Raw genomic sequence first — 22,714 nt, forward strand, 5'->3', positions numbered from 1 at the left:
TCCAAACCAGTGTGGGAATCAATCCTTCCTCATTGGGAGCGACGCCAAATATTCACGTATTAAAAATAGTAAACCTCAGATTAACCATTGTCGAGGAGCCTGGGGTCACTTGTTGGTAACCCTTGGATTATGTCAAGGAGCCTTCAAGGGGATTGAGCTTGTTACTCTACCCTTGCGTGCGTATCGAATCGTAGACTGTACCCCCAGGTATATTTGTTTCCATTGGTAACCTTAGTGACCATATTCTATAGGATTCTTCTTAAGGTGACAGTGGTGGGAAGATCCCACTGTACCTGGAGCAGACATCGGCTAGACTCACTTGGATTTTTTGGGGGGTTATCTTCACTCGAGATGGTTTAGTGGAGGAACTTGTGCCAATATATTCATTAAGCAGGTTGTCGGGGTAACTGTTCCAACCACCATTTATGTATTGAACTCTGCAACGTTGGGCTTCATCACCAACTATTGTTTTCAGTACGGAAAGTTATTGTTTGTGTGTGGTTTGATCTCCTAGATTCTTTAGGCGTGTGATTCAAATTTGTTTGGTTATTTAGAGGCTTTAGGTGGTTTTCATTGAGATTTTACGTTTGTGCGTGAAGTAGTTAAATTTGTTTAGTCGTGGTTGAATTACCGAGGAAGTCTTGTAGACTTCGGGGCCAACCTACTGAGTTTTCACTGAGCCAGCCTGAAGGGTTAAGAGCCCTCGTAACTCCTAGAGATAGTAGATTTGGGTCACCTGAAGAAGGAGAGTCTTCTTTGGTGGTACATCCTAATTTTCAAGCTTTAGTAGCAGATTATAATCCACAATCAGTGTTTGTTTCCGAAATTACTTATAGCTTTTCATCTACTAATGATATAGGTGAGGAACCTGAAATATCTGAACCTGAAACTGAACCTACTGCTACTCCAACATGAAGATTTGCCTCTCCAACTTCCTGTGGTCCTGGTTCACCCAGGGTAGAAAGAGTAATTACCCAAAATCTTCCTTCTGGACTTATAGCTATCGAAGAACTTGCTACTCCGGAAGAAGAAGTAGGCATCCCTATCCTGAAAATCAGCCTGTTATAGAACTTAGGGAGCGTTAATCAATTTTTTACAGTCCACCTAGGAGCAGTGCTTGGTATCTTTCATTGACTAATTTTCTGGAAAACCCGGGGCTAAGTTTTTCACCACCTCGTATTCCTTATCACCCAACACCTAGAGGTTACTATCCTCTGTTAAATATGTCAAGATAGTTGTCCATGTTTACTCAATCGCCAGAATCCTTTTTGTACGACGGTCCTTCTGTTCCCTCAGGGTATCAGTCACTTTTTGGTACTTTTGCGGGAGCATCTCCTCAACCCATTGAACAAGGGTTATTAACTGGAAACAATGGTACTAAGCCGTTGAGTGCAGAAGATATTCTCATGATGTCAAGTACTATTCCTAATCCTCAACCTCAAGGTGGTCAGTTACCGCCTGGGGGGCAACCTCAAAATCCTCAATTATCGCCTGGGGGGCAACCTCAAGGACAGTAGATACCTACGAGATAGTACATTCCTCAAGGTCAACCCCAGACTGAATATGTACCTCAAGGTCAACCCCAGTATCAATATGTACCTCAAGGTCAACCCCAGTATCAGTACGTGCCTCAAGGGTATCAACCCCAAGGTCAGTACTCGAACCAAGGTTTCCAACCACCCTCTGGTCAATCATATGTTCAAGGAATGGGAAATGTACCTTTGAATTATCAACCCTACCCTCAACCTGGTTATGGTCCTCAATATTCTCAACCTGTTATGGGTCCATAAACCAGAATGAATTTAGTGTGGGATCCATCGCAAAATCAATAGGTCTTGCAACCGAATGTATAGTTGTCATCTCAAACTGGACAACATTTAGTTTCTGGTTCACCCCAGCAACCTGTCTAGTCTACTATTCAAACTTCTGTACCTTCGGTAGTTTCTCAGCCTGGGCCTAGTACGCCTCGTACTCCACCTAAAATGGCTGCTGCAACTGCTGCAACATCTGTTCGATCTACCCCACCTACTTCTGGAGTATCGGCAGCTCTGGTTTCTACTGTTCCTGCATCTACTCCTCAGACATCTTTACCTCATTGTGGATCCATAATTCAAACTTCGATTCAGATGCCTGTAGGAAAACCTGGTTCAAGTACGGTTTTCACAAGTCAACCAAAATTTACTTATCAGCCGTACCAGGGACAGTACCAATTCGGTCCTGCTGTGCAGCAGCCAGTCTATTAGTATCAACTATACCCTGGGTATACATATCCGCAACCTCAACAACCGCAGTACAGTCCGGTTAATCCTGGTTTTCCGGGAGGATACAATATCCTAAATGCAATTCCTATTCCTAGTTATCCTGGATATCCTCCTCCTGGGTCTGGTCTCATGACCCAGAGTTTTAGGGACCCTAATTGTCAGTTACCGTTTATCGCAACTTTGGACTTGCTTGACTTGTCGCGCCTAACGAACGATCCCATTAACTATCTTCCGTTTTGGCCGCCAATGTCGAATAAGTTGCCTAGTGATATTCCTAAGTTTGAAGTCAAACCAGGAGAGGACCCGTCAAACCATGTGATGACTTATCACCTCTGGTGTGCGTCTAACTCCATTTCAGATGATTCAATCCGTCTAAGGCTTTTCCAGCGCACTCTAACAGGTCTTGCGGCCAAGTGGTACATTGAGTTACTGCGAGCCACTTTTTATAACTTTAGTCAGTTAGCTACCTCGTTTTTAACTCATTTTCAGTTGCCAGTTAGATATGACAATGGCACAGAATTACTAACTTCATTAAAGCAGTCGAAGTCCACTTACATTTCAGATCATATTCATGAATGGAGACATTGACGGCATTTAGTGAAGGTTTTTATTCCGGATCAGATCTTAGCTGAATGGTTTGTAAAATCTTTATTGCCAAAGATCACTGAGGATGTAGCTAAGGCCGCAGTCGTTACTGAGGAGCAAGTAATTGCTCAAGCGTAGTACCTTGACTTAGTTTATACTCAGTCAGGTACGTTACACGAGAAAATCCCTGATCTTCCTAAGCAAAATCAAATCGCTGCAACTCCTTCAGGGTCTCTTGCCGCTGACAGTATGATTGGTACGGTTAACACCAAAAGTAAGAAGAAGTCTTCCAAGAATTCTTCTCCTATCATAACCTTTCCAGATTCCCTAACAGGAGATTCTTCTGCGGAGATTTCCACCGATATTCATGTTGTAGAGTCATCTACAACCAAATCAAAATCTGGTGGTAAGAAGAAAGGGAAGAAGAAAAATAAAACAGATAAAAATTCAAAAGAGAAACCAGAAAAAGTGGAATCAAATGATGAGAAATGCAAACCTCGTTATCCTTGTCTCATTTGTGATGAAGAGAATTTTACAAGAGACTGCCCTCATCGTGTAGAGGTTGTGAAGATTGTCAAAGGTTCCCAAAAGCCTCCTGTTTTGAAGGATCCTTTTCCAATTCAAGACAGTAAGATGATAGGTTCTTCCTCGAATGCCAATGAAGAACCCATACTGATGATGTCCCATGTTAGGATTGTGACTCGATCGCATGATTATGGTAGTAAAAGTCCTATTGATGGTAAATAAGCAGAATCTTCTCATTCTCACCCATCAACCTCAGCTCCCGGTTCCGATCCACTACAGGTCGAGAAACCTAATCTAGACTTAGTAATCAAACCGCCCGCCAAGGGTATACTTTGAAAGTTAGCTTTCAATCCACATGTGAGAGCGGCTCAGAACTATGACAATGTTGAGGATTTAACTGTTTCAACTTCAGCAATGTCGGCTTTGGAGGTGTTGCAATCATGTCCAGCATAGCGTAAATTACTTTTGTCGGCTATAGGAGCTGTTGACGTTCAGGACTCGAACCTAATAATTTTCTATCTAGAAAATAGTACACCGAGCTTACCTCATCAAATGGCTTTCCAGATCCTAGTGATAGTAAAAAACAGGCCTATTCATAGAACTTTGATTGATGAAGGAGCCTCAACGTGTATTATGTTGATACAGTGTTGGAGATCACTTGGTTCTCCTTCATTAAATCAATCCCCGATGATTTTAAAGGCCTTTGATGGCCGTGAGTTTCATCCTTTTGGCATTCTACAGGATTTACCTATAGAGGTTGAAGGAAAAACTGTTAATCTAGATGTGGAGGTGGTTGATGCCCCTCTAGATTACAACCTTCTCTTGGGTTGTAGTTGGTCTTATGCTATGACAGTTGTCGTTTCATTGGTCTTTCGGGTTATAAAGTTTCCTCATAATGGAAAGATCGTAACAATAAATCAGTTGGCTTACTTTTCGTCTGAGCCAGCCTCTTCTGAAAGCATTCAGCATGTCGGTAAAATGACTATACCGTATAAGGATGTTGGAGTAGGAATAGTTAAAGATGCTGGTTTACTGGGAACTTTTCCTTTCCTCCAATCAATGCATCGTCTTCTTTTGCAACCATTCATATGATTTCGTCAGACACCATTGTTTATGATGATCCTTGGATCATACGTTCTGAATCTGAGATAGACCCACTTGGTGATGTTATGCCTTTGAGTCCATATGAAATTGCGTATCAGGTCGTGCAGTCGTTTTCTGACCCGTCTTCAACCAAAATTGACTTAATGAATGTGGTCCATGAGGAATCACTTTTCACATCAAACTCGGATTCAACAACATTTTCCGAATTTTTTCACTCTGATGAGAAAATTCGTGAAATCCTATGTGTAGATGATTTACCATGGGAAGGTCTCCATCATAGATCTTCATTCTTACCCGAGAATGATCGTTTTGAAAATGATTTTTCATCAATTTTTACGACTGAATATGTCAAGGAACCTCGGAATCCAATGAAAAATCTTGATTCAGAGTTAAATTTGGGAAACATTTCTCGAACTATTCCTATTGACATTTCGGTTAAGCCTGGAATTGTTGAAAACATTCATATAGGTGCCTCATGTACAGAAGATGAAATTCAAATATATAAGGCCCTATTTCAAGAATTCTGCGACGTGTTTTCCTGGTCATATGAGGAAATGCCAGGAATTGACCCCGCAATTTTTGTTCATGAAATCAAGACTTACTCGGACGCTAAACCCGTCCGACAACGTTTGCATCAGATTCACCCAAGAAAAGTTGCTGCTATTAAAGCAGAAGTTGAAAAATTACTCAAAGCAAGTTTTCCAATTCCGTTAACGGATTGGGTATCGAATATTGTTCTGGTTAACAAAAAGTAAGGGACAATAAGAATAAGTATCGATTATAGGGGCATTAATCGAGCCTGTCCAAAGGACAATTACCCAACTCCCTATATCAATCAAATCATTGATGATTGTGCCGGCAACGAAATATTCTCCTTCATGGATGGTTTTTCCGGATACAATCAAATCAATATTCTACCTGCCGATCAACCAAAAACGAATTTCATTTGTCCATGGGGGACATTTGATTATTGAAAATTATCTTTTGGGCTCAAGAATGTCGGGGCAACTTTTCAAAGGCCCATGTCTTATGCGTTTCATGACATCAAGCACATTGTGCAACCCTATCTCGATGATTTGCCTGCTCATTCATTACATCGATCTAATCATCTCATCCATTTATGAGCAATCTTTATGAGGTGTAGGCATTATCGGATTAGGTTGAATCCACACAAGTGTGTTTTCTATATAGAAACAGGTTGATTGCTGAGGTTTGTTGTTTCGAAAGCCAGCATTCACGTCGATCACTTGAACGTTGAAGCTATTGTCAAATTGCCTCCTCCTTCGAGTTTTCGCCAACTCGAAAGTTTGCAAGGGAAAACAAACTTTTTACAACGATTCATTCCTAACTACGCCGAGGTTACAAAGGGTTTTACCCGGTTGTTGAAACATAAAACTCCATTCTATTGGGATGAGATAGCTCAGAAATATTTTGATGCACTAAAACACGCATTGACCCATGCACTATTATTGCATCCTCCCAACTACAACCAGGACTACTTCTTGTATCTCGCCGCCTCTCATTCCACCATTGGAATGGTGTTAGTTCAGGAAGATGAATTCGGTACTGAACATGTGATATATTACCTTAGTCGAACTTTAAATCTAACTGAGCTAAAATACTCACATGTGGAGAAATTGGCATTGGCAGCTGTTCAAGTTCTCCAACGTTTTCGTCACTACATTTTACTACGTAAAACTACAGTAATTTCTGATTGCAACCCTATGATCTACATTTTGACCAAGAAATTGCTAGGGGGCAAGTACTCCAAATGGATTGTGATCCTGCAGGAGTTCGACTTGGAATTTGAAAAATCTAAGTCTAAGAAATATTTAGTTTTTGCGGAGTTAATGTGTGACTTCCCACGTGCTGATACAGAAACTGTGGCAGAGGAGCCCATTGCGGACGAATCCTTGTTTCTAATCAGCACTTTAGATCTATGGTATGGGGATATCATTGTTTATCTCTAGACCTAATCCTTTCGGCCAGAAATTTCAAGGTCAGAACGTCGAAAAATACGATTCCAGTCCCAACAATTCCGAATTATTGGAGATACTCTTTATCTCCATGGGGTGGACTCTGTGTTTTGACGTTGTTTAACTCACGAGGAACGGGATATGTCTTCGCCTCTCTTAGGCAAACTAATAAAAAAGTATATGTCTTCCGGCTCAATTTCGAGTTGTTGGCCACCAATGAAGAAACATTGGTCCTGTATGCTCCACCTGTCTACCAGCCACTGCAAGAAGTCTACCTGGGACCTCATGCCAGGTATGGCTCAGAATTTGTACAAGCCGCATGCCTTCAATGCATCGATCGAAGGTTGGTGATTTAACGTGGCAAGATCTGTGTCCTCATGCTCCTGTTCTCGCCAATCAAGCATGATGTACACTCTACATCCGACAAAAAGGAAAATTAGAATGCAAGAAATTAAATTGTTTGGGTCAATTTTGAGAATTTTTGGGTTAAAAACCCTTTCTGCGGGGATCACACCCTCTCCATTAGAGACAGTGCGTGGGTCCGCATCTTTCCTTCATGGAAGGTGCAGACCCCTGACTTTTCCCCATTGAGAAAAAGTCGGGGTCCGCGGGCTGCCAGTGTTATGCCTGCGAGCCCCCACGCGCGGGTTTCTAGCCTAAAAACCCTCTAAAAAATGAAATAAAACCCTAAAACACAAATTGAAACGATTGAAATTGAAGAGTAGGATGATGTGGATTACCTAGAGAAGACGACGTTCGATTCCGACGGATGGATTTTCCACAATATTCACAGGAAGGTTCTGAACAAAAGCACTATTTTCTCACCCAAATCTTAAACGGTAAAAATGAATTGACGAAAGCCTTTTTTATAAGTTTTTTGAATAAATGAATTGTAAATTTGTTTATGTTTCACTTTATAAAGGTAACTTTTGGAGTATTTTTATCCATCTCAAATAGGTATGAGTAATGTTTGTAATTTTTGTTCAGGATAACGGATTGCTCAAGCGAAATTGATCATTTTCGACGAAAAAAACATATAGAGTCACCTTTAAGCTCTTTTCTCACTCCTAAAACATGAAAATATCGTCGATTTTTTCTTTTTAAAATCGTTAAAACGGAACTAAAAAGACGGTCCACTTACATCTCTTTTCTGACTGTAAAAATATGAAAAGATTGCCGGATTTTTGTCGTTTCAAATTCGATATTGGTTATAAAACAACGTGTCATTGATCACTTTTTTATTCATTGTCGGACCCCTGTGAAAGTCAAAAAGGTGGAAGTTTATTCTAAAAAAATCACTTTGGGTTAATTCTAGATGATTCTAGAAGGAATTTTGACGTGGATTGGTCGCTCTTAGGTGGTTCATGCATCCCAAAAGAGAAGGAGCTAATCCCTTGATGAGAGAAGCTATCCCTTTGAAGGAGGGCTTTATCCCTTTGAAGGAGGACCTAATAACTTCCCTCCATTGCACTATAAATCAAGGCATTGGGCTGGTTTCTAGAGAGGTTAGAAGTTGAACATTTTTTAGGGTAAATGCTGGTGGAATTGAGAATTCCTAGTTAAGCTTGAGAGGAGAGATCACATACCTTTTTTGGCTTCATTGGGAAGAGAATGAAAACTTGTCAAAGTAGAGAAGACTTCTTGTTGGACCCTGGGAGGAGCTTGTATAGCATCAAGGCATAGGTTATAAAGCTCTTCTTTGATTTGAATTAATACAATCAGATTCATTTTTCTCAACAAATTGTCTTATGTCATTTGTTTCATGAATTCCTTTATCATCATGTTAAGTATGCTTTATGATAGGCTTTTCAGGTGCTATTTAATTTGTTTGCTTGTTTGTATTTGCAGATTCGCAACAAGGGAGCTCATTTGATCAAAGGAGTGAGGCTTCCACAAACATGCATTGGACCCAAGGTACGCCTAAACACTTATTTGCCTTTGTTTATAAATGCATATTTAGAGAAAGATAGTTTTTGATTGGCTTGCTTGTCACTATATATCGTTAGATTCTAGGAAGGTCTATCTTGTCCGCAAGATCGACTCATTCTGTGTGACATGGACCTAGACCTGCTTGATACTTTTCAAAAGCTGGGCATTCCGTTGACTAGAAGAAGAGATTGACCAATGTTTTTGTATATGTTGTTTTTTACAATGTTTTCATTGCTACCATGCTTAGGTAGACTCTATTAGTAGTTGAGTTTATCTTTTGTTTGTTATAAGAGGTAATTCAGGAGTATCTTAATCTAGTTAGGAAGTAGCTTGGTAGGGTTATTCATCTTGCTGATAACTATTATGTCATTTTGTAATTTTCTTTTAGTGATATCTCCTTCTATTAAATCCCCAAGCACACTTTGTCACCAATGGAAATATCCACTTATTTCAGGATGAATGAGATGGAGGCCAGGTAGTTTGAGAGGATTCTTATTGTTGTAGATGAGAGGCGTTATGTGAGGTGATAGGAGTTCTGTGACATATATTGAAGGATGCATTGCACCATTTTATGACACCAATCATCTCCATGCCACGGTAATGTATCTCTATGCACCTAGCGAGCAACAATAAAGTATTCCACTATAAATAATTGGTATACATGTCGCCGACAAGGAACGCAGACATGGGATTTAAAATTTTATTATGAAAATAGGTTTGTGCAATGAAGACAAATCAAGGATTTCATGAACCTGAGTAGAGACTGGTTCAACAATCACCTGGATATACTCAATAATTGTTTTGAAAGGTGATGATGCATTTGGAGATTTCTATTCTTTTTCCCTAAAAAATAACTATCAATAAGGGGGATAAAGATGATCCATATAGGGAAGAATTGTAGGAGTATGATTGTTTCTAAAATTATATCTATAAGCAAGTCAAGGAATTACTATAGAGGATTAGTGTAGGTTCAAAAATTCTCATAATGCAAGGAATTTTTCACAGTGTGATTCAATGCTCATCGATGACCAGGAAGCTGCAAATACTTATCGCTACATTTAGGTACAACTTGAATTTCATTCTAAAGTTTCTAATTTCATTTATTGATAGCCCTTCTTGTATCCTTGTCTCTCTTAATTTCATTGTGGTAGGATTGGAATGGGTTAAAAAATCAAGCATATCATTGAGTAAAATAGACACCCACATGACACTTTATGTCATTGTGCATACTCTGTTTTTGATACAATTAGAAGTGATCAATATGATGTGTGCACAACTAAAAATCCTAGCAGGCATGATGAATCTAGTCTTAGCATGGAAATTGAAACAAAGAATCATAAAATATCAATAAATTTGACACAGAGTAAAAAACACAATAAAATATTCTAGGCCAACATTGTCTATTTAGTGCAAGATACTACTAATATTTCATAATTTTCAAAGATGGTGGATGTCATGAAGATTCCCTCAAGAAAAGTTACTAACTTGAAGATAAGATGGTCAGTGCAACTATTTACTTTAAATATGCTAAATTTAGGTAATTAATACAAGTTTTAAAATCACTAGAAACACCACCCTTGTTTATTTTAAATAGGCTAAATTTAGGTAATTAAAACAAGTTTGAAAATCATTAGAAACACCACTCGCACACCATTTTATTTCTAGTTGTAAAAGATAATATTTATTAAAATTATGAGCACTTCCATTTAAATTGACCGTACATAAAATAAAAAACAAGGTTGATTCTCTTAAAATTTATATCCATCATTAAATATAAGATATGACAAGGATGTATCATAATTTTAAATGCTATATCCATCACAAACTATAAGATAAGATTTAATAAGATGAGAAAACGTTTGTCTTGATATAACATGTAAACATCATATTACTTATAACTCATGCATATTACATTTAAATTGTGAAATATGTAGAAGTTACTTTACACTAGCTTAAATCTACACACAAATAAAATATGAGAAATATGGCAGGTGAATGAGTAAGCATTTTCACACTAGTTTAAATTTCCCCTTGGTTGGTGAAGAACCAATTAAACTCTATTTTTGGTGGAGTATTAAGTTATTAACCGAAGATAAAAAAATGTTAGTCTCTTAAATCACTGAAAAAAGATATTTAGAATGTTATATAGAAGTTACATATCATGTAGCTATATCTCCCTGATGTAAGTATATTATTTCAACTCCATTTTTTATATAGAAGTTACATTTCATGTAGCTATAGAAGTTACTTTTACATGTTTTATATAGAAGTTACATTTTACATAGCTATATCTACAGTGCCATAACTATAATATTCCAACTCCATTTTTTTCACACTTTTCAACATTTTAAAGAATTGTCTATTTTAGTGTGATTATGTAATTAAATAGTTGATATTGTTTAAGACATCTCCTATTTTCAACATTTTGAATTCTTAAGTGGGATCTTGGGTAGGTTTTTTTTACTACCATATATCATCTTTTAAGTAGATGGTGTTTTGTAATTCACCCAAGAGACTTTAGGAACAACCTTGAATTACATGCTTGTTTCCAGTATACATCTAATATTTGCAGCATTTTCCACATGAATAACCCAATAACCCATGTTGAACATGAATCAAGAACCTAAAAAAATGGGGAATATTAGTTATTCTATTTCCAAAGGGGTATGGATCCAGAGAAGGCAACGACAACTACCATAAATGGCTTTTGTCGGGTTGTATTTAATGAAATCCCACTAGAATTTTCTACTAAAGTAAATCAATTAATGAATTTGAAGCTTGAAGGTAGCGTTGAATATGTGTTGCAAGGTATCTCTATAACACTATCTATCTACATCATTCTAATGCCATGATATGGTGTCTTAATAACACTATTTTCCAGTGATGGGTGCTAGATGTTGATAGCTTTCTCATGTCCTACAAGTAAATTGTATCATTACATTTCTATGAAATCATAGAATGTGTTCAAAGTTTGTCTTAGATAAGGAAATATGTACGTACTCTTGAATTTATCTATGTTGTAATAAGATCAAGAACAAAGTTGTCATTTCAAATAATTGGGATCTATCATGTAAGTTTACTTTACTACATGAAATTCTTGATTTGTTAGATCCCAACTAGTTAGGATTGAATTTATTTTTGTTGTAATGGGATTAAGAACAAAGTTTTCATTTTAATCACTGAAATATACCATGTAAGATTTATTCACTAAATGAAATTGTTTATCTATTATAGCCCGACTTATTAGGGTTATGAAGATTCCTCTTTCATGACAATATTTATGAATGCTCTATTCTTGCTCAAAGAATTACATATTACCGAAAGGTGGAAAATAAATGAGATGCAACTGAATGGTTTCTGTTTTAAAATGTGTGGAGGGAGTATAAAATCATTTTTAGTCGCGTTCAAATATTTTGGAGAACCCACTAAAGTGCTTGATTATCCTCCTAGTTAATTCCATTTCTACTATTCCAATGCTTCTAGAAGTCCTTCTCTAAAGTGATGTCTTAACTATCTTGGAGGGAAATTGATTATTTGATTGGAACCCACAAATTACAATTTGATTAGGATTAAGGAATGAGAAAGCTTCATATTATTCAATATATTCCACAAGTTAAAATCATATCGAACGATTTCCTTTCTGTTTAATTGATACGATAATCACTCAAGCATTTGTTAGGATTTTGAGACCTTTTTCAATGATTTTTTTTTCTTCTAAAAGTTATGTTCTCCATTAAAGAAATTAAAGAAAAGGTGGAAATGATGTAATGGAAGGATTTTCTATTTTAGTGCCTAAGAATGCCTTGCTAATGTGAAGGGCTCAATATTTTCTTGACTCAAGATTAGTCACATTTGACTTCCTAGCATTTCTTTTAATTTCATTTTTGTTGTGTTTATATTGCTATCCTTGAAGTTGGTGATCTACTGTGTGTGTAATATGAAGTATTAACTACTAAGCACTCTCAAAGGTGATATTGATGGATGACTAATTTTAAATGTCCCTACTTGACACTTTAGTATTACATGATCATGCAAAGAAATTATTAATCAATATTAAAGGTGTTAGTGTCAGTCTTCCCAGCCTTCCTCTAGTGATCAAATATGCTCTTACAAAGTGGTCTCAGAGTTTCCAAGTCAAATTTTGTCATTTCAAAGAGTTTTCAAGCAAAATTTGGTCACTAGGCATTAGGTCTAGGGTTTGCCTTAACTCCTTCTAAAGTTGTCAAAATGTTGGTCCATGTCACCATTCAGCTGAGTCTATCATCATTCATAGGGTTTTCATTGTCATGTCAGTGTCTAATGAGTCATTTTACATCTTGTTCATGCTTCAGTTGTGCCTTGGCAAGGTCATTTCCCTCTCCTAGGGTTTTGAAGGCAATATTTCTTGGACGGTCAAATCATCAGCAAAAATTGTTTCCAGATGTTCATACACCTTCCCCTATCCTTAAAATACCCTATCAAATGCTTCCCATCTCTTATATCTGCCAAATTCCTCATTTTTCCACAAACCCTAGTTTCTAGCTACAACCTGGCAATTCTCTAGGTTTGGCCTGTGTTTTTCCCTTTTGGACCCCTTCCCCTCACTCAATCTCTGAGATTCCACTTTCCCCTGCTTCATAACATCCCTCCCCACTCCCAAAAATTTCCCCAAGAATTTAGAAGCCCCCTATCCCCTTCATTTCGCTCCATTTCGACAACATCCCTTGTTTCACACATCGGGACAAGTCACACTCAAATGATGTTTTAGAGCAATAAAAGATGAATTTTGGAAATCGGAAAGAGGTTTTTGTCCATAACATGCCAAAGAAGAAAAACATCCTTCACTTTTTGCACAGGTGTCATGGTTTTAGAGAAATACCAAAATTACAATCACCGGATCCAAGCAGTTTGACCGAGGCTCTCAAGAGGAAGAAGAAGGCCAACCCACTCCGTATCTTGGCTGAGGCCTCCCTAACTCACCATGATACTCATAAGCCTCCTCCTAGTAGAAACCCCAATAAATTTTGAGAGTTTTGAGGCATTTTGGGCATTTTTGAGAATTTTACAGGTTTTGGCCGTTGGAGTGGTCTCACCCCGCGCGCGACCACTCGTGGGGACAGCTCAGAACGGGGAAAACTCTACATTTTTGGAATTTTCATGCAAAAATACACTTGCCTATGGATGGAATTCAAATTTTATGGAGATTTGGACTTCCAAAAGCTCAAAATACATGCAAATTTTGACTTTCTGCCCCTTTTTTGAGTTGCAGAAAGCTGCCTTGGGAGAAATGCTTGTTTAGGGGTCAAATCAACTCCAAATTCAGAAATTCCGGTGGGGTTGGAAAGTAGACTCATATACCTTTCCCACAAGCTATTGTTCACCTGATTGGGACACCAGGAAGGCCCTCAAACACAGCTTCCAATGTGCACGACCACTCCAAGGGAGGGGCGCGACCACTCAGGGAAATTTCACCATTTTGACTATTTCGGCCTGCAAAACACTGTTTTTACTTTGGTTGACTCTTAATGCATGTAAATGATGGATTGTTGGGTAATTTTCATGACACATGGATAAATTTACTCTCCTTTAACACTTCTAGAAGTTTCCTTGATGTAAATAGTGAATATTAAATGCATGAATGGGTTACCTAAGTTTTAGAGGCAAGTTGTTTTGACTGCCTATTATCTAGTGCTCGGTTTAGAATTAGTTCAAACTTCTCCTAGGAAGCTGAGCTCGACCCCCAGAGGTGGGGAAAGGAGTTAGATGATCTATATTAAGCCTTTTCTTGCTCATTTTCATGGTTGGACTTTTGAGGGAGAAGCTCTATTGTATATTTTACTTGTATCTCTGCAATTTGAGGAAAAGGAAGGCCAGGGTTTTGCAAACATCATTGTGGATTCTTGTGGATTATTGTGTTGATGGTGTGTTTCCTACTTGTCATTGTAAGTGTGTTTATGTGTTCCATCTCTTATTCTATTGTTGCTAATTAAACAAAAGAAGTGATAAAGTTTGAATTCATGCAAGCCATGCTCAGCTTTCAATTTTGTTTAATATTTATGTTTTCCACTGTCTAAAGAGGATTCAAAGTCATTGTTTGCCCTGTTTAGCTCCCTCTCTGTCTTCCTTGATCATCCATCTCAACTTAAGGCATCAGCAAAAATTCCTTCCTTGCCCCAAAGACCCACCTGCAAAAACTGAGCCCAATCCCCACACCCTGAATTGCACTCCCTCCAATTGCCAGCGAAAACCCCAAAAAAAACTTTAAATCAACCCTCCTCATCAATTTACTAGCCTAATATCTTTGATCCTAATTGGTCTACTCACCCCATTGAGAAAATACCTTGAGTCTGAACGGAGAGAGCCTTCTCCTTCCTTATAGGGCTAGCTACGAGGTGTAATGGTTTGATGTAGCCTTGAGATTTGTCTATCTCAGCCTAGGTGAAATTTCAAGCGCTAACATAGTGGCGACCATACTGGGGAGAACAAATTAATCGTGTGCTCATTGACGTGTTATTTCATAAGTCTTAGACGGAGCCTGAAGTTACGCCAGGTAGCCTTCGAAAACGCTCTTGTTTTACATCAGCGTTAGTAGATAAACGCTGCTTCAGTCAATCTCCGTGAGCTTGTGAACGTAGCGCTTCATTGACTCTTTACCCCAGTACATGTATCAAGTTCAGATCTGATTGTTGATAGTGGACAACGATCAGACACTTGAAAGGCTGAAACATTCACTTGGCGACTCCTTTCACTGAAGAATCCAGCAACCTATGCTTCATGGTGACTTCACTGCAGGAAGATCAGTAGCTGTGAGATTTTCATGATGGACCTAATTGCAAGAAGATACGCTCCCTTGAGCCGAGATCACATCCCCGGTTTTCCAAATAAGATTCCCAAGGTAGATTGGTCAAGGAATCTGCCTATATTTAATGATGATGGTAAGAAGGATGCTGCTTTACATTTAGTTAGATTTCATATACATATTCGCAAGCTGAAGGTGGATTTTCCTGAAGATTGCTTGATGAAGATATTCTTGGCCACTCTGGAAGGTGAAGCCCAATCATGGTATGAAAGTTTGCTGCCTGCTTGTATTTACTGCTTAAAATATTTTCATGCCTTGTTTATTGAAAGATATAAGGACTCTTATCCATCATTGAATTTAGTTCAAGACTGTTGCAAGCATGCCTATAGTTTTATTGAAAGCCTTGAGAAGTTTTATGAAGATGATAATTTCATGAATGAAGAGATCATGGAAGCCCTGTATGAAAAGCCGTTTCAGCAGCACATAGAAATCTTAGAGGATACTTGTCAAGATCAGCAGGTTGAAGATGGCCATATGGTTGTAGTTGATGAAAGAGAAGAGCTTGTTTCAGATCTGCCTACAGAAGAAGACAGCATGCAAGATAACCAAGATTCAAGTTTAGAATGTAATGCAGTCAACTCAGCTATTTCAGATCAAAATTCAGATCATGTTGACCAAGAATACCTTGTGTTGAATCCTGAAAAGGAGAGTTTTGTTGTTGAGATCATGGACAAAGTTCTTGATCCAAATGCCCTTATGCCATCAAAATAGAGTCTGCATGAGGAGGTAATTCAGCCAGCTCATGAACATCAAGATGATATCTTTGTTCAAGTAAGTGAAAACTCTTCTTTCAATCATAATTTGCATAGTTTGATTGCCATGTCATATGAAGATGATCAACAATGTTTCCAAGTTTCAGAAGATCAGGACTGTCATTCAGATTTTTCATGTTTTGAAATGTTATTTCAAGAAGACAAGACTTGTTTGAGCAAAGGGAAACAGAAAGTCTTATCTCCTTTGTCTGAAGAGGAGATAGATCAACTTTTGAAAGGTCATGCTACAACCCAAGCTAAAGAAAATCGGCAGTGTGCACATGGTCACGAAAGTGTTGGTGAAACTTCTTCCTCTTTTGAAAATGATGATAGTCTTGTGAGTAGTTTTATAGATCAGCAAACAGATAATATTTTCTTTCATCAAGATGGTGGGGCTGTCATGTTTGATGATCTTGAGGATTTTTTTCTGTTTAAGAATGACCTAGACCATGAAATTGAGGAAAATAAGCTTGAGAGAGACAATATGTCAAAATTTCTCACGGTCAAGGAATTTACAGCCAACACTCATATGGCAGAAGCTTATACTTCTCTGTGCCTTCCTATCAATCAACAACCCACTGTTCTTTCAGATCAGAATGAAGCGAGTACTTATATTTTTGCAGCTGGATCTCCAAACAAGGTAGTGCTTCAGGATTATCAAGATCCCTTTGGCATTCTTCTGCAAGCATTAGAAAAGATAAATGTTGCCTGGTTCATTATCATAAGCTTTGGTTTCAGTGGTTATTTTGAGTTGCCTACAGGTTCATCGTTTCGCCTGCTCGAGATAAGCGAGAGTAGAAATTTGGTATGTAGCCATCTGCTGGATTGGTTACACTGGAAAGCTCATTATACATGATTGTACATATTTCATTAGTATGCAGGTGGTTGTCATCATGATTCCAAATCTTGATGGATCGCTGCCGTTTTTCCAAAAGCTTTGTAAAGTTTTGTTTTAAGTCGGTCATGAGTCATTTGCGTTTGGTCTATTGAGTGAGTTTTTTCAAGTTATTTCAGTTTTCCATCGAGTTGGTTTGAGTCAAGCTTCAGTTAAGTTTCAGTCAGTTTTCAGTCAAGTTTTCATTCAATAAATGTGTCAAAGTTTTGTGTCAAAGGTGTAAATAATGACTCCATCGCCCAATGGTTGCAAGCACTGGTCTGCTCTCCCAGATGTCTAAGGTTCTTGGCACCTCCAAGGAGCTACCATCCCCATTGGAGCCAATGTTAGTGTCAGTCTTCCCAGCCTTCCTCTAGTGATCAAATATGCTCTTACAAAGTGGTCTCAGAGTTTCCAAGTCAAATTTTGTCATTTCAAAGAGTTTTCAAGCAAAATTTGGTCACTAGGCATTAGGTCTAGGGTTTGCCTTAACTCCTCCTAAAGTTGTCAAAATGTTGGTCCATGTCACCATTCAGCTAAGTCTATCATCATTCATAGGGTTTTCATTGTCATGTCAGTGTCTAATGAGTCATTTTACATCTTGTTCATGCTTCAGTTGTGCCTTGGCAAGGTCATTTCCCTCTCCTAGGGTTTTGAAGGCAATATTTCTTGGACGGTCAAATCATCGGCAAAACTTATTTCCAGATGTTCATACACCTTCCCCTATCCTTAAAATACCCTATCAAATGCTTCCCATCTCTTAGATCCGCCAAATTCCTCATTTTTCCACAAACCCTAGTTTCTAGCTACAACCTGGCAATTTTCTAGGTTTGGCCTGTGTTTTTCCCTTTTGGACCCCTTCCCCTCACTCAATCTCTGAGATTCCACTTTCCCCTGCTTCCTAACATCCCTCCCCACTCCCAAAAATTTCCCCAAGAATTTAGAAGCCCCCTATCCCCTTCATTTCGCTCCATTTCGACAAAATCCCTTGTTTCACACATCGGGACAAGTCGCACTCAAATGATGTTTCAGAGCAATAAAAGATGAATTTTGGAAATATGAAAGAGGTTTTTGTCCATAAAATTCCAAAGAAGAAAAACCTCCTTCACTTTTTGCACCGGTATCATGGTTTTAGAGAAATACCAAAATTACAATCGCCGGATCCAAGGAGTTTAACCGAGGCTCTCAAGAGGAAGAAGAAGGCCAACCCGCTCCGTATCTTGGATGAGGCCTCTCTCACTCACCATGATACTCATTAGCCTCCTCCTAGCAGCAAACCCAATAAATTTTGAGAGTTTTGAGGCATTTTGGGCATTTTTGAGAATTTTACAGGTTTTGGCCGTTGGAGTGGTCTCACCCCGCGCGCGACCACTCGTGGGGACAGCTCAGAACGGGGAAAACTCTACATTTTTGGAATTTTCATGCAAAAATACACTTGCCTATGGATGGAATTCAAATTTTATGGAGATTTGGACTTCCAAAAGCTCAAAATACATGCAAATTTTGACTTTCTGCCCCTTTTTTGAGTTGCAGAAAGCTGCCTTGGGCGAAATGATTTTTTAGGGGTCAAATCAACTCCAAATTCAGAAATTCCGGTAGGGTTGGAAAGTAGACTCATAGACCTTTCCAAAAAGCTATCGTGCACCGGATTTGGACACCAGGAAGGCCCTCAAACACAGCTTCCAATGTGCGCAACCACTCCAAGGGAGGGGCGCGACCACTCAGGGAAATTTCACCATTTTGACTATTTCGGCCTGCAAAACACTGTTTTTACTTTGGTTGACTCTTAATGCATGTAAATTATGGATTGTTGGGTAATTTTCATGGCACATGGATACATTTACTCTCCTTTAACACTTCTAGAAGTTTCCTTGATGTAAATAGTGAATATTAAATGCATGAATGGGTTACCTAAGTTTTAGAGGCAAGTTGTTTTGACTGCCTATTATCTAGTGCTCAGTTTAGAATTAGTTCAAACTGCTCCTAGGAAGCTGAGCTCGACCCCTAGAGGTTGGAAAAGGAGTTAGATGATCTATATTAAGCCTTCTCTTGCTCATTTTCATGGTTGGACTTTTGAGGGAGAAGCTCTATTTTATATTTTACTTGTATCTCTGCAATTTGAGGAAAAGGAAGGCCAGGGTTTTGCAGACATCATTGTGGATTCTTGTGGATTATTGTGTTGATGGTGTGTTTCCTACTTGTCATTGTAAGTGTGTTTATGTGTTCCATCTCTTATTCTATTGCTGCTAATTAAACAAAAGAAGTGATAAAGTTTGAATTCATGCAAGCCATGCTCAACTTTCAATTTTGTTTAATATTTATGTTTTCCACTGTCTAAAGAGGATTCAAAGTCATTGTTTGCCCTCTTTAGCTCCCTATCTGTCTTCCTTGATCATCCATCTCAACTTAAGGCATCAGCACAAATTCCTTCCTTGCCCCAAAGACCCACCTGCAAAAACTGAGCCCAATCCCCACACCCTGAATTGCACTCCCTCCAATTGCCACCAAAAACCCCAAAAAAAACTTTAAATCAACCCTCCTCATCAGTTTACTAGCCTAATATCTTTGATCCTAATTGGTCTGCTCACCCCATTGAGAAAATACCTTGAGTCTGACCGGAGAGAGCCTTCTCCTTCCTCGTAGGGCTAGCTACGAGGTGTAATGGTTTGATGTAGCCTTGAGATTTGTCTATCTCAGCCTAGGTGAAATTTCAAGCGCTAACAAAAGGGAAGATGATTAACGTGCAGTGTTTCTTGGCTTGTCATATAATTACTGCATTTTGGTCCCTAATAATATATTTGAGGCTAATTTTTGGTTGTTACTTATGGAGCTTCCCTTTGGCTCAAAAAAAAAAAAAACAAAAGCAAAAACGAAAACAAAAACAAAAACAAAAACAAAACAAAACAAAACCAAACCAAAAATAAATAAATAAATTGAGGATAAATGTCCATTGCATTGGCATTGGAAATCATCAAAGAGGAATTCACCAAAAGCATTAGAGGGCATTGGATAAATTGGTATAATGAGCAGATAACCACTAGAGAAACACCAAGGCACCTTAATTTTGTGTGTATTTAGATTCACTTGAAATTAACTAGTAACAAAAAGTACCTTTTTTTTTCCAAATATTTTCATGTATATAAAAATACTAAAAACACAATTTTGGACTAATTATTCAAACTAATAATTATTCGATAGTCATAATTTATAATTAAATAGTATAATATGATTAATATTATACAACACAACTATCGGGTCTAACTGTGAGGGGCATTGTGACAATATATGTACACTTCATTGTATTAGAAAGTCATCTCTCAGAGTGTGATATCCATCCAACGAAATGTGCTCCCAGAGGCCATTGTGGGATTGAAATTTTTTCTTTCAGTGGACAAGTGGTGATATATTTTCTTAGGCCTTAGTGCTCTGCTTCCCTAAGGTTTTGACACTACTCACAACTAACACCTTCATTCAACCAAGTGAGATATTCATCTTGGAAAGTTGAATCATTTTGTCTCCATAATCCAATATGATGTTCGATCAAGCTCATGATCCTAAAAACATAGGTCATAGTGGAGAACTTTTACTATGGGCAAAAGAATGTCCAAATTTAAGGAACATTACTCATTTAGAACAAGCAATAAGGATATTTTTTACAGTGATATATTTTTTTCCATTTGTTTTCACAAGTTATATATTGTGTGGTATTTTTAACATTTAACTTAGTTGGTACGATTGTGCCTAAGGTTTTGTTGAGGGTTGAATACTAAGTTCCTAAGGTGTAATTTTCTATGGTGACATTTTACTTTCTTTGTTTATACAGTTCATTTTGTTGCATAGTCGCCATTGTCAAATGTTGAAGTATATGTCGTATAAATATTTTTTAGTGTACTTTATTTTATATTCAAGTATTCATCATCTTTCATGTCTTCTACTCTACATTGTATCTTCTTTCATTTTCAGGGGAGGAATTCAATATTGATGGTAAGAAACAAAAATTGAAGAAATAGGATAACGATAACACTAGAGCGATAAATGAAAAATAAGAGAGAGAAGAGAATCTGTCTAGTGATGCCCTTAGATCCAATATCTTGCATAAGACACACTCATAGACACGGATGGTCAAGCCTTCAGAGTTGGTGAATTCATTTGCAATGCTTTGGAAACAAAGTGATAATGTTTTGAAATGATGAAACAATATTTCATGTGTAAATTGTAGTCGAATCGATATTAAGTTGGAAACTCATATTGGAATACTTGATATGTTATATATATAATCTATATGGTTGAAATTATTTTTATTCGCACTTGATATTATTTAGTCTTCTAATTAACATATGTAATTTACGTTATTATATTAGATAAGCATGCACATTGTATGGAACTTTTTAAAAATTTAGTCGCAAAAGCATACTAATTAATTTATGTTGATTAATAATGAACAGATAAAATCAATCTAAAACTAATAAATTAGTAGTTTATATTAATTAATTATGGACACGAATAAAATGAATATATGGCTAAATTAGTCATTTATAATGATTATGAATGAAATTAAATGAAATGAATAGAAACAATTAAATCAGTCGTTTATATATTGAATATGAAAATACCAAAAAAGGATAAATGACTACTGCAAATGATAATTAGTTTATTAAAATGATGAGTAAATTTTGCATACATATGACTATTAGTAGCTAATTTACAATATCTTATAACATGACCATCATTTCGGTCATTAATTGGTTTTCTCGAGGATTTATGTAGTAATATATTATGTTTTATATTTGGTAATTACCAAATATATGACTAAATATACTACTAGATGGTAAAATTGAGGAAAACAATTAATGACTAAGCCAAAAATGACTATAAGTTGGTCGCATTATATGATACTATAAATTAGCTACTATTGGTCACTGACTAAAAAATGGCTGTTTATATGCAAATTTTAGTTGTTTTTTTAGTAACTAATTAGTCATTTTGTACTAGTGGCAGGTGTCTTGGGGAAATGCTAAAGCTAAAATGCTATCAAGCGTCGGGATGCAGGATTCCGAGTAACAAAGAAAAAAGACCTCATATGCGATAAGTTATCACAATCTATTTGATAAGGTCTTAGCATCCAAGATATCGGCCAATGCGGTGTAAGGGGTTTTTCAAGTCATTTCACATAATAAAGGAAAAATACCCCTTGGACACAGGTTTAAAGGGCTTACCGCCTGAAAGGTTAAGCCCCTAGTCCCATCTTGTGGTTGTATGAAGACAATGGAGATAAGGGTGCTGTTGGGTTGTGGACCCTATATTAGGTTGGGCGAACCTACCTATGGTTTTGTGCATGTTTTCCGCACATGGTATTGGACGCGATGGTTTTTCGGTCCATGGTATTGGATGCTTCGGCATGTATAAATATGTATTGTAACATTGAAAGGAACATAATGAAAAATCAAGCTGGTAGTCCCGGTTTTGGGATCCAGGGAAAAATCTCTGTGCATATGTGTTTTATGGGTTATGCTCTCGCATTGTTTTATTTTCTTTGTTTAAGAATTCGTATGCAGGTCATTTCTGTACAGGGTTAAAACCTACATTTGGTATCAGAGCTGTTTTGGCTTCAAGGGGACGCCTTTGTTTCTGAGGGGTTTCGCTCGGGCCTGTGGTAGACCCTGTTCAGTGGGAGATCTGCGAGATCGATTCTGGTGGTGAAAAAAGATGGCGAGCAGTGGAAAGATCGAGATTGAGAAGTTCAATGGCCAGAGTTTTGAGTTGTGGAAACTCAAGATGGAGGATCTGTTGGTCGATAAAGATCAGTGGATCGCGGTAGATCCGGGTACTAAACCATCGGGAGTGACCGATGAAGAATGGAAGAAATTGGA

This window comes from Pinus tabuliformis, chromosome 1_2 (genome assembly GCF_031772625.1).
Source record: "Pinus tabuliformis cultivar Carrire ecotype Pingquan chromosome 1_2, CPIR1, whole genome shotgun sequence".
Classification (NCBI taxonomy): Eukaryota; Viridiplantae; Streptophyta; class Pinopsida; order Pinales; family Pinaceae; genus Pinus; species Pinus tabuliformis.